General features: G+C 52.0%; 1 protein-coding gene across 1 annotated transcript in view; it reads right to left on the reverse strand.

Moving 5' to 3' along the window:
- Window positions 1-10,144: 10,144 nt before the first annotated feature.
- Window positions 10,145-12,410, reverse strand: part of MBD2 (methyl-CpG binding domain protein 2) — a 71,954-nt gene continuing 69,688 nt past the window's right edge. Inside the window, exon 7 of the mRNA XM_084832922.1 lies at window positions 10,145-11,163. The gene's annotated coding sequence lies outside the window, so the exon portion shown is untranslated. The remainder of the gene's footprint in view (window positions 11,164-12,410) is intronic.

Genomic DNA, 12,410 nt, shown 5'->3' on the forward strand with positions numbered 1-12,410 from the left:
CTCCTCAGACCCGCAGCATTCCATAAAACCCATAAGGTGCCAACGGGGCATAACCCATTGACTTGCGTTTGGCTGTGGGCCACTGCCGTGCCCTTGCCATGCCGATCAGTTTGATCACCAAATACGTAAATGGGTTACATTGGTCCAGACCTGTATCTTGAAGCATATCAAGGCCCTCCGGGAAAAAGTCGGCCTCGGGAGCCCAAACCAACTCTGAATTCCGAAGGAAACATTTTACTGTAAAGCTCAAATGGAGGGCTGTTACCCCTGGAGCCCGAAAGGGGTATCTGGGGAGAGAGGGTGGCTAATTTACTAAAGCTGGCAACATCTGTGCCCAGCACTATATTGCACGCCAAACCTAAAATTTGACATGGAGTCAGTGAATCCCACCGTTATGGACCGGAAGGCTAAATGGCCAGCTTGCGACTCATGGTCTCAGATAGTCTGTTGTTCCTTAAGGAGGCACGAAATTGCGGCCAATGATCTATAGATAAGGGCCATGAGTCCTATCGCTGAAGCTTTGTCTAGTGCGCAGCACCCCCTACCTGCTGTTTTGCAGGCGGCTCCTATATGAAGAGCCATGGAATGCAGGATGGCATGCCTGGCTTCAGTATCCCGGACTCCCATGGTACTACAAAGATGGGATCTGGGAATGGACCACCCACAGGGCTAAGGCCCGGAAGACGTTGACCTAATTTCCTGACAATTGGATTTGCCTAACCTGGTACCTGGTGGACCCAGAACCAGATGTTGTAACACCGACTCTGGAGCGCAAACACACTGACACATGACATGACTTTCCAATTTCAGGAGGACGGAGAATGAATAACGTGGTCATGTTGTCATACTGAAGGGGGGGTGTTACTGACTAGGCTATAAGGTCATCCCAAATGTGCTTGGCGGCGGCAGCCTCCACTCTACAGGCCGTTACCCACAGTACGATCGGACCTGCCCTAAGAATCTGAAACACTTGGGGTAGCGGTGGAACCATGTGAATCCGCAGTCCAGCTTTGAGGAGATGCTCATGCATCCGGAAGGAGGTGCCATTAAAGCCTTACTAAATTGAAGCCATGCCTATGGATACATGCACACAGCAGAAGACCCTGATTCGATAGTGTGGCAGCCGCAGTCCCTGCACTGCCTAAACTGAGCCGGCGCGAGAAGGCACGGTCAGGGGCCGCTACCCTAACTGTGAAAAGAAGATGTCCTACCAAATCTGGCATGGCTCTCTAAAGGAAAACCCAAGGAAGATGTATAACTGCTTGGAGTTGTCCCCAAAGGACCTGAAAGTTGTCCTGAGGGAGGAGGGAATAATGCCTAAGGGTATCGGATTGGCTTCCCCGAATGTTGATGTGGGAGACAGGCCCTCAGCCTTTTGTGAGCTAAGGAACACCGAGGTAACAGGAAAGGGGAGCAATACAAGCATTAAGTCAGAACATTGACCACCATCTTTGGACTCCATGTAGCACATGCCCATCAGGGACCTGTGGCCGGGATCCCAGACCAAGACAGCTGCCTCAACGAAGAGGTGTGTCGCACTGAGCAGAGATGATCAGGGATCTCGTGATTAACTGACTGACACTCAGGGAAGAGAGGTTACAAATTAGGATAAACTCCCTAGAGGATTTCCTGGGCACCATTTCAAAAAGGGAGATCCCTAGATAACGGGATGTGGAAAAGGGGGGTGGCATAACCCTTCTACCACTACTGCCTTGTTAACCTCTCATGAACCTGTCGACGCTTGGCGAGGAAAAAATGTTACTTACAAGGTAAGGATGGCATATGTTGACCTAAAGAAAGGGGGGAGGGGTCCTAGAACCTAGCATAAAACCGTGTTCCAAGTTAAGATGCGTTCCCCCAGTTGGGGTAGCGTCTTAAAGCTGGAGTAGTGGCACCAACTTGACCAGACATGGCCAACCCGAGCTTCCTACTGCCTAGGCCTTTCCGAGGGGAACCCTACCATCCCCGGGCATTAGACAAGAGGTGAATGAGGGCTGACTACTACAAGGGAGCACTCACGACGGAAACTGCACATGTCCTGGGAGTATGTGCCCTTGGGGCCGTATTTCCAGCACAGACAGCAGTGCTGAAGCAGCGGACCCACCCTAGACCGAGGGCCAGTGCAGGAGACAGCCAGGTGAATGTGGCCACTGCCAGAACTGTCACTGGACCCGGCCGGGAAGGAGTCAAAATTGGAACGAAAGGTCCTGGTCCAACAGGTCCCTGCACCGAGAAGAGCAATGGAGGCCCTCCTGCGAAAGGCCTCAACATAAGCCAGTCACACACCTCCTCAGGTGAAAGTCATTATGAGAAGGAGTAGCGCTGGTGACATTACAACTCGCCAGCTTAGCGTAGGGATCTGATATGCCACTTACCGCAGGTAAGTGGACGCCCGCGCGGGCAGGGGCAGGCGAGGGATCCCAAATTAATCCAGCAAAATCCTGTAAGATGCTGTGTTAAGCGGCTGGGGTTCCTGGGGTGTGACTGACGGAGCTGCAGGCGGCCCGGGCGACGTAGAGGGATATGACATTGGGAGGGGCAGCCGCCCCAGGGAGGTAAGTTAAGGCGGCAACCCCATGGCTCTGAAGGTCGCCCGTCTGGACAAGTGGGGCGAGATGCAGTCATCTCACCCATATCCAGGAGCCAGGGAGACGATGCCACTTGCAGTGCTCCTGACGGAGATGCCCTATGAGGGCGAACCGCCTCCAGCTGTGGTGCATCGCCTGGGCGAAACCACAAGGAGGAGGATGTTGCTTGGATCACTGCTGACAGAGATGTCGCAGGAAGGTGGACTGCCTGCAGCGGTGGAGTGCTGCCATGGTGAACCTGCGAAGCGAGTTGGAGGCCTCCATGGCGTCCAGGTGTACTGAACCCAGAGACAAGCTGAAATAGAAAGAAGTAGCGAAAATTGGGTCTGCTGTCCGGGTCCATTTCATCAACAAGCTCGGAATCGGGCCTTGGCAGTGATCTGTTGGGAAGGGGAGGCGGGGCCCTACCCCTCCCGTTCTTTCAACCTTGGCCCTTCTCGGAGGGCAAGATGTAGAAAGTGAGGTAAGCTTGGCACGACATTGGCACGAAGAAACAAGGGCCCAGGACCCCGGACCCAGTCCAACACACCAACCACGACTCATTAAAAGTAAATGCAGCAGGGGTCAAAGCACCTAGAAGGAGGTTCCTGTGGGCTACTCACTGGGCACCCCAGGCAACAGGCAGCAGTGCCGCCACTACCGCCAGACAGAAGGGGCACCCTCCATGTCTGGCAGCGACTAGAGAGGTGAGTGCCAAAAAACATAGACCCTCTTTCTGAATGGCTCTGTGTGTTGACATTTAAGACACCGTGTGTCTAACCGTTAACCTTATTAGTTTATAGGGCAGGAGTGGACAAACTGTGTCCCCCTCCACTGGCACTGCCAGGGGTTCAAGATTGGGGTTTTCTAGCCCTACCTGGAGATGGCAGGTACTGGACCTGGGATTTTCTGCATGCCCCGCAGGGGCTCTATCCCTAAACTATACCCCTGGAAAGGGGACTAGAACCTAGGTCTCTAACGTCCCAGTCCAACACTGTAGCCACTACAACACAGTGGCTTTGAAAGGGGTGCGGTTGCCGCCTGCCGCAAGCCCGGCACCCAAGAGGCGCAGCAAGGGCCCTCGGCCACGGGAACCGCTCCTGAGCGCGGGCGCCCCCAGCCAAGAGCACCCGCGACCGGGGAGCCACGGTGGGCACACTACAGGGAGCTGTGGCTGTGTGTGTTTTTGTTTGTTTGTTTTTTGATTTTGTTTTTTTGTTGTTGTTTTTTTGGGGGGACGCACGTGCTGCCACCATGAGAGCCCCAAGCTCATGGGAGGCTGCGAGAGCCAGCGCCAATCAGCTCTGCGCCCTGGCCGGTTTGTGGGGGGGGTTTTGGTGAAAAAGGGGTGCGGGCGCTCGGCCACCGCCCCAGCAGGGGAGCGGATCAACAGCCGCCGCACCTGGGCGCATGCCGCGCAGCCGCCGCTGCTCCTGCCGGGGCGGCAAGCACCGGCCAAGGGGGCGACTCTCGCACACATGCGTCCCTGCCGCGAGCGCCGGGAATCCCAAGGCCGCGGCCATGCGGCCCCCGCCCAAGGCGAGAAGGGGGGCGGGCGCCTGGCCGGCGCGAGCCAGACGCCCCCGCAGGAGAGCAGGACAGCTGGCGCTGCACCCGCGCGCGCACCGGCACAGCGGCCGGCACCGCCGGGGGGCAGCAAGCGCCAGCCGGCAGAGCGGCGACCACGCACACGCCCCCCCTCCACGAGCACCAGCAACCCCGGGGGCGCGGTAGTTCAGGCACGCGGCAACAGGCTGAAGCAGGAGGCGTCGCGCCAGGGCGCACGCCCGCACAGGCGCCGGCGGCCCCGCTGGGCGGCAAGCATCAGCCGAGGTGGCGGTGTCCGCGCCCCGCCGCGAGCGCCGGCAACTCCGGGGCCGCGGCGGCACAGGCGCGCGGCAACAGGCCAAAACAGCAGGCGCCATGCCCAGGCGCACACCAGGACAGCTGCCGGCGCTCCCGCCGGGCGGCAAGCGCCAGCCGAGGGGGCGGCGCCTGCGCACACACGGCCCCGCCGCGAGTGCCGGTAATCCCAGGGCCGCGGCGGGGTAGGCACGCGGCCACCGCCTGAGGAGGAGGGAAGGGGGGGTGGGCGCACAAAGATCAGGAAGCGCTGATCTTTGTGCTGGGGGGGCAGCGCCTGGGGGGGGCAGCGCCCGCGCACACACGCCTCCGCCGCGAGTGCCACCAGCTCCAGGGCTGAGGAGGCACACAGCAACCGCCTGAAGAAGCGAGAAGCAGGAGGGGTCGGGCGCGCTGCCCCCACAAGCGCCGGGGCCCTCGAGGACAGAAAGCGCCGGCGACGGCAGGCACCGCGCCTTAGCACGCCCTGCCACCAATGTCGGCACTCCAGCCGACAGGGCAGTTGCCGGCCATAATGGAGCCGCGCCAGAGCGCGCGCCCCTGCTGTGAGCACCAGCTAGGTTTTGGGCGCGTAGATTCCGCGCCGCGTCCAGGTGGCTGGCAAACGATGAAGCTGGTCTTCAGGAGGCAAGTGTTTTCGTGGTTTCCTCTCTAGCTGCGTCGAGCCAGAGAGCTGAGATTGGGAGGAGGGCTGAGTTAAGGCAACTCAGCCTGCCCTTCCTTGCATGGTGGTGCCACTGGGATGCACCAATCAGAGGCCCCTACATCTTGTCACCCCACCCGCCCACAATGCCCCCCCCCTTTCAGCCAGACATGCTGGCGTCGGGTAGGACATATGTGGGTCCAGAGGACTTGATAAACCAGCAAGCATGCCCCCCCCCCCCATAACCCTGGAAACAGTTATTAACTTAATTACAGGCTTAAAGAAAGGTAAAGCCCCAAGCTTAAATGGTGTAACTGCTGACTTTTTGAAAGATCGAATTGGTGGGCCCCATTGCTTGCATCCTTGTTTACAACTATTGATCTCAGGAGTATTCCCAAAGGAGTGGGTTATAGCAATTGTCATCCCAATCCATAAGGGAGGTTCTAGATCTGACCCAAGAAATTATAGACCACTTAGTCTCCTGGACATGATTGGCAAGCTCTATAGTAAATACCTTTTACAGAAATTAGAGCCCTGGTTAGAAGAGTCTGGAATCCTGGCTAAGGAACAAGCGGGCTTCCAGAGGGCTCTACTATAGATCATTGTTTTCTCCTACACCATCTGATTGGGAAATATACTTCTCCACTGTACAAACTGCTATTTGCAACATTTGTAGGCATGTTAGAGAATTCCGCCACGGACTCCAGTGAGGCCAGATTCTTTAGAATCCCCTCCCCCCCAGAGTCCATGGTGGAATGGAGCAATCCCCACCACCACCCTGCGAAACTCGCCTGAGACGGATCTTACCTGGCGTCGGCCATCCGGTCCATCCGCTGCCCCTGGTTTGCAGCCGCGGATGGCTGCCCCAGTCTGCGGCCACCATTTCCCTTCCTGCGTTAGCCGTGATAGGCTACGTATTTACGTAGCCTATCACAGCAAAGAGCAGAGATGCAAATGGTGGCCACTACGCCATTTGCATCGCTGCTTTTTTTGTGATAGGCTACGTAAATATATACATAGCCTATCACGGCTAATGCAGGGACGCAAATGGCGGCCACTACGGCAACCGCCATTTGTGGCCGCAGCCCGGCAGTGGACAGTGGTCCAGCTGCAGCTCCGGCTGGCAGCTCCGTGGACTCGCTGCAGAGCGGATCCAGCCGGGGAGGATTCCGGGGGAGGGACGGATAGCCTCCCCCCCACCGCAGAAGACCCGGACCGGAACCAGGTAAGGGATTCGTACACCCCTAAATGTTTGTGGATCTGAAAGCCACATTTGATTCAATCTCAAGAGTGTGACTATGGCAGAAACTCAGAGATCTTCAGATTGACCCCTGGTTGGGAGTGAGAATCCAGGGACTATATACAAATTCCATCATGCGAGTCAGACTGGACACCAGCGGAACATTATCCAAAGTTATCCTGGTCAATAGGGGGGTAAGACAGGGATGCCTGCTGGCCCCAACATTATTTAATATATATCTGAATGACATGGTAAATGCCCTGTCTGGTCCACAGTTCTTTCCACCATCTCTGGGGCACTGTCCAGTATGCAGATGATGCTGTCATCTTGTCTTACACCTCGATAGGGATGAGACGATGGCTGGTGGCTCTTTCCAAGTTTTGCCAGCAAGAAATGTTGACTATGAACTATAAGAAAACAAAAGTTATGGAATTCAGTAGATCTAGAAAGATCCACCAACAGTCGCTGGATGGCCATAACCTAGAGTCAGCAACTAAATATAAATATCTTGGAATCATTTTTTCAAAATCTGGCAAATGGGACAAGCATATAAAAGGGATGGCAGAGAAAGCTAAGATTACAAGCGGGGCGATCCTAAGGTTTTCAGCTGGGAGGGGAGGGCACTTAATTTCCCCACTTTTGGAACTTTATTGTTGTGAACTATTGCCACAAATGCTTCAAGGGGCTGCGCTATGGGCAAATTCAAACCTGGCTGAGTTGGAATCAGTTCAACATGGGTTTTTAACAAGAGCTCTAAATGTAGCAAGAAGCACCCCAAGGGTAAGACCCCATAATAAGAACTGAAACGGGGGTCTTACCCATCTCAGGCCCGGTAATGAATGCAGCGGCTCATCTGGCTCAGATTGATTTTAGGGATGTACAAAAGTCACTTACCTTCTCGCAGCTTGGATTCGGGGGGGGGGGCGCTCCGTCCCTCCCCCCAGAATCCTCCCTGGGCCAGCTCTGCTCCGAGGCAGCTCTGCGGAGCCGCCGGCCAGGGCCCTCCACAGCCGGAGTTCCGGCCACGGCCGGCTGCTGCAGACGCAAATGGCGGCCACCATAGCAGCCACCATTTGCGTCCTGCCAGGCTGCCGTGATAGGCTACGCAAGTATTTACGTAGCCTATCATGGCAAAGGCAGCCACGCGTGGCAAATTTCCATGGCTGCCTTTGCCGTGATAGGCTACGTGAATACTTACGTAGCCTATCATGGAAAGAGCAGCGGCGCAAATGGTTAGCGGCTGCCGTTTGCGCCCCTGCTCTTTGCCGTCATAGGCTACATAAATACTTACATAGCCTATCACAGCAGCCTGGCAGGACGCAAATGGCAGCCGCTACGGCGGCCGCCTTTTGCGGCCACAGCAGCCAGCCAAGAGACCAGCCGCCAGAGCCACCGCCGGAACCGCCGCCGCCGTAACATCCGCCCCAGGCAAGCTTCATCTCGAGGGGGATTCCGCGGGGTGGCGGGAGGCCGTTCTGCCACGGGTTTCGGGGGGCCGAATGCCAGTGCATTCAGCCTCACTGAAATCCGTGGCAGAATTCTCGGCCATGCCTAATTGATTTTCCAGCTAACCTCACCGTTGCTTCCATCTGCTTTTGAGGAGATGAACGATGTGGCTGGGTCATGGTCAGATACAATGAGAGAGCATGTGACCCAGATTGGTTTCTCATATGAATTCCTTTTATCAAAGAGTTATGATGTGGCCAAATCACTCATGAAGCAGAGTATAGCAGATACATTGTGGCAAATGGACACAGCCAAGGTGACTCATTGCAGGTCAAATGAATTATATGCTGGGTTGCCAGCTACATTCAACCAGGCGGCACAATATCTGGTACACCCAAATCCCTATTGATTACGGGTTCTTATGACAAAATGCCGACTGAATAGTATTCCCTTGAAGGAAGTAGAGGGAAGACCTCATAATGTACCCAGGCCATGTTGGCTATGTCTGTTTGGTTGCAAGACAATAGAATCATAGAATAGTAGAGTTGGAAGGGGCCTATAAGACTGTTGAGTCCAACCCCCTGCTCAATGCAGGAATCTAAGTCAGAGCATCCCTGACAGATGGCTGTCCAGCCTCATCTTGAACGCCTCCAGCGTGGGAGAGCCCACCACCTCCCTAGGTCATGGGTTCCATTGTCATATTGCTCTTAACAGTCGGGAAGTTTTCCCTGATGTTCAGCCAGAATCTGGCTTCCTGTAACTTGAGCCCATTATTCCATGTCCTGCACTCTGGGATGATGGAGAAGAGATCCTGGCCTTCCTCTCTGTGACCACCTTTCAACTACTTGAACAGCGCTATCATATCTCCCCTCCTCTTCTCTTCTCAAGGCTAAACATGCCCAGTTCTTTCAGTCTCTCCTCACAGAGCTTTGTTTCCAGTTCCCTGATCATCTTCGTTGCCCTCCTCTGAACCCTCTCCAGCTTGTCTGCATCCTTCTTAAAGTGTGGTGCCCAGAACTGGACACAGTACTCAAGATTAGGCCTAACCAGAGCTGAGTAGAGGGGAACTAGTACTTCGTGTGATTTGGAAGCTATACTTTTATTAATGAAGCCCAAAATAGCATTTGCCTTTTTTGCAGCCACATCACATTGTTGGCTCATATTCAGCTTGTGATCGACAACAATTCCAAGATCCTTCTCACCTCTAGTATTGAGCCAAGCATCCCCCATCTTGTAACTGTGCATTTGGTTTCTTTTTCCTAGGTGCAGAACTTGGCATTTATCCCTATTAAATGTCATTCTGTTGTTTTCTGCCCAGCACTGCAGTCTATCCAGATCACTTTGAATTTTGCTTCTGTCTTCCAAAGTATTAGCTATCCCGCCCAATTTTGTGTCATCTGCAAATTTGATCAGTATTCCCTGCACCTCCTCCTCCAAGTCATTAAAATGTTGAAGAGCACTGGGCCCAGGACTGAGCTCTGCAGGATCCTGCTTGTTACCTCACCCCAGTTTGAGAAGATCCCATTGGTGAGTACTCTTTCCTAAACTTGCGTTTGTGTTCGAAAATGTGCACTTGCATATGTACGTACTTTCACACATGCACATTCCCCCCTGCCCAACCCACATTTTCACACCTATGGGGAAAATCCACATTTTCCCCAGTCAGGAAAAAAGATGCTTGTGTTTGGGAGTGTGAAAGGGACGAAATCAGCTTTGAGGAAGAATTCAGAGAACTTCAGTGAGTGCGAACATTGCACATTTACCCATCCCTAGCTTCTGAAGCCTCTATCGTTTCCCCCTTGGGTCTTACTGTCTTTGGTATTCAGCCTTTCCTTACATGGAAGATTTGCCAACCCTTTGATCACTTAGTTGCTCCTTCCCTGATTAAATGCTAGAATATGCAACAAGCCTTTACAACAGGGTGGGATCCAAAAAGGTAAAGTGAAATAAAGAGGTGTGATATTTGCAATATCGAGACTGTCCAGCAGAGGGGTGGGAATGTGTCACCCTCCAGATGTTATTGGACTGCATCTCTCATCAGCTCTAGTCAGCATAGCCAATAGTGAGGGATGATGGGATTTGCAGTCCAACAATATCTGGAAGGTGACACGTTCCCTATCCCTGGTCTAGCCTGCGAACGTATGAAGCCATCTTATACAGAGTCAGACTATTTGTCCATCTGGGCTAGTACTGTCTAGGAAGCAGCAATCCAAGGTGTCACATCCTTTCCCAGCTACTTGTGATACTGTAACTGGAGATTGAACCTGTAACTTTTTGTAGGCAAAGTGAGGACCCTACCACCTGGCTATGCCTTTCCCCACCTGACCAGTGACTATCCAGCTTCTTTTGCTTGCCCACTTCTACTTATTTGTGTAGACCATTCAATTTGAAAAGTGCTTTACAATCTTTATTAGGTTCATCCTCACAACAACCCTGTGAGGTAGGTCACTTTTGTCCCATTTTACAAATGGAGAAAAGAGGCAGTTAGAGAGAGATGCCCAAATGTAGCATGGGAAATCTGCACACTCCATGGATGTGCATCCCTATTCAAATCACAGTGTCCATCCAGTTCCCACTGAACGTAATAGTTGCCTCTGATGGGGATACACCTCCCCTTACGTGGCCCACAGAAGTGCAACAGCAGGGTCAGCAACTTGAACCCAGGTCTCCCAGACAAGCTCTACTCACCAGATGTTTTGTCTGCCTAATGCTCAGAATTGTGATCTGGGCATGATTTGGATGGCAGTAAGCGCAATGACTTGCCTTAAATTATAGCGTGCCAGTCTAAAAAGTCAGTTGCTTCAAATATAATTATTTATTTCTCTTTAGAGAATGATAATGGGTCAATCTACAGATGTTTCCACTCAACTCCAGTATAAAAATCTTTTATATAATATATGTACAACACATCATATCACAATATCTTTTTTTAAAAATTGGGATAACATTCTGTTTGCCTGATCCATTGTTACAAGCACACACACACACACAAAGGAAGGCAGGGGGGAACCGACCCTAATATTTAGTGCTAGCCATATAATTCCAGTAGGAATGCAACCTGGCATCAAAAGCTGAGTTTCAGTCTTAGGGAATTGTTTAACATTAAAAAAAATTGAAAAATAAAATAAAAACAAGACTTTTGAAGTCATAAAACACAAAATAAAGTGTAGCTTTTCCTTTTTCTTTCGTTTCCTCTTTTCTTTCTTTCTTTCTTTCTTTCTTTTTTAATAAGATATATACATCAAAAAAATAAGAGCCAAAAAAGGCATTGGTTTTTAATGCTATTAGAAAGCTATATAAATGTGCACAGGTCCTTTTCTTCATATCAGGAAAGACCAACGGGGGGGAGGGGAGCGCCTCCAGCTTCTAGGAATTTCCTCTGGGGGTATTTTTTTTTAAAGTACCTGTAAACAGAATGTAGGGAAAGTTGGAAAACAGGATTTTAAAAAAGAAAAAGAATGACAGTGTTATACATTTGTTATTGTTACGGTTAAAATCTATGCAAGAGGGTCATACAGGAGCCCTAAAACAAGCTTGATATCAGAAGTCTCAGGGTGACTGTAGCAGTGTTCTTGGTACTGATATTTGCTACAGTCTCCTGTCCCCCCACCATTGGCTCACTAAAGCTGCAATCTGACAGCCACTCCCCAGTGATCTCAGCAACACCGACCTCTGGGCAGACACGTGTAAGACTGAACTGTCAGTCACTCACCCTCTGAAGAGTTCTCACAGCAACTGAAAAGAACAAGAAGTCCCAACAGCTTCCTCGTTCCTCCCTGCTGCAAGATGTGAAGCACTGTAGAAGGGTGCTCTTGGACCCATGTCCTGCTTGTGGGCTTCCCATAGCCATCTGATTGGCCACTGTGGGAAGACATGGCTGGACAAGAGAGGCCTTGTGTCTGATCCAGCATGGATCTTTTTATGTTCTTGAGTGGGCGTGCAGATGGACTGCACTGGGAAAGAGCTAGAAGGGGGCCTCCGGAGCTGGTTGTAGCTACTGTTAAAAGCAACAGCAGCTACAATCACCTGGAGGCTTCTGACCTTATAGAGGCTTGTCCATCAGGGACCCTTGTTTGAGCCAGCAGTAAATCAGAAGAGCAATTCTATCCACCCCCTGCAACCACCATGTTAAGGCACTCAGCCAGAGAGTGATCCCTTCTTATTTTTAAACGGATCCGCAGAACAGAACAGAACACGCACACGCTTTGGAATAGGTGAAAAGAGGAAGCGATGCACAGTTTCTGTTCAAAATGTAGTTCAAAATAAATATCCGCTTCAGTATGAATATCATAATGAGAAACTTCCAGTTTCTGGACAGATTTTGTGCAGGCATGAAACTTGCACAGGTATGGTTTAGTTATTTATTAGCAAAGCATTTGTATAATTGTTTGGCAAGAGACTTTCCCTCCATCCTACACCAGAAACTTATGATTCTGAGAAACCATAACACTCATCACAAGTGATCAAACTATGCATGAGCACCAAAAGAACATGGGAAATGGAGTTCCCCCACACGTCCCCGGGTGCCGCCATTGGCACATGCAAATATTAGCAGCTGTTCACAGCTATCAAACCAGCCCGGCAGAGTTACCTGTGCTAAACTGCCAGCCCCACACTTAGGGCAAATCCTATCAAGATAGATGTCAGCCTT

This window comes from Heloderma suspectum, chromosome 2 (assembly GCF_057233095.1).
Source record: "Heloderma suspectum isolate Gila_16-S chromosome 2, 16-S_ref, whole genome shotgun sequence".
Classification (NCBI taxonomy): Eukaryota; Metazoa; Chordata; class Lepidosauria; order Squamata; family Helodermatidae; genus Heloderma; species Heloderma suspectum.